This window comes from Sapajus apella, unplaced genomic scaffold (assembly GCF_009761245.1).
Source record: "Sapajus apella isolate SASKATOON/1434 unplaced genomic scaffold, GSC_monkey_1.0 scaffold87, whole genome shotgun sequence".
NCBI lineage: Eukaryota > Metazoa > Chordata > Mammalia > Primates > Cebidae > Sapajus > Sapajus apella.
In genome coordinates this window covers 8,488,890-8,489,850 of record NW_022437027.1, presented here as the reverse complement: position 1 = coordinate 8,489,850, position 961 = coordinate 8,488,890, and the positions used below count along the sequence as shown (strand labels likewise).

The 961-nt window shown below is 34.2% G+C and overlaps 1 pseudogene; it reads left to right on the top strand.

Annotated features, from left to right (window-relative positions):
* The first annotated feature begins 318 nt into the window (after positions 1 to 318).
* Positions 319 to 419, top strand: LOC116534477 (annotated as a pseudogene).
* Positions 420 to 961: the final 542 nt, after the last annotated feature.

The window sequence follows — 961 nt, the reverse complement described above, 5'->3', positions numbered from 1 at the left end:
TTTTTTTACTTCCATCTCATTGAAGCTAGGGTGCCTTTTTGGTTCTGGCTGACATACCTTCTCTTTTCTACAGTTTCCTCCCCCCTTTCTCTCTCTCTCTCTCTCTCTCTCTCTCTCTCTCTCTCTCTCCCTTTCTCTCCTGTATTCCCATAGGTATGTTAATTTGTTTCTTCCATTCACAGATTTCTGATCTCATTCCTATTTCACAGAAATAGACATGGCTCTTCCATCAATGGCAAAGTCCAGGTCATATAATCATTACCTATTACTTGTTTGTTTTAACCTATCCATTAACTTGGCAATCAAAAAAGTAACAATGTTCACTTTGTAAGCACATATACTAAAACTGAAGTGATACAGTGAATATTAGAATATCCCCTGTGCAAGGATGACAAATTTGTGACACATTTTCTGTTTTTCAAATAAGCCTATAAAAAGGTGTTAAACACTCTACATCATTAAAGAACTGCAGATTAAAGGAGAGAATCACTGCACACTCATTAAAGTAACATCCAAAACACTAACAAAACTAAATGCTGACAAACATGGAAATATAGTGCATGATATGGAAGATTTCTCTCATTCATTGCTGGTGGGAACCTAAGTGGTACAGCACTTTTGGAAGACATTTTGGTCATTTCTTATAACACTAAACACTCTTACCATATGATCCACAAATGGAACCCTTTGGTATTTGCCCAAAAGGATTGAAAATTAGATCCAAAAAAAAAAAAAAAATCAGCACACATACATTTACAAAAGATTGATTCATAATCATCAAAATTTGGATGCAAGCAAGATGCCCTTTAATAGGTGGATGGATATATAAACTCTGGTATATCCAATAATGGAATATATTCAGTACTAAAAAGAAATGACCAACAAAGCCATAAAAAGATATTAAAAAAACCTTAATTGCATATTACATGTGCGAAAGAAGCCAATTTGGAAAAGCTGCATA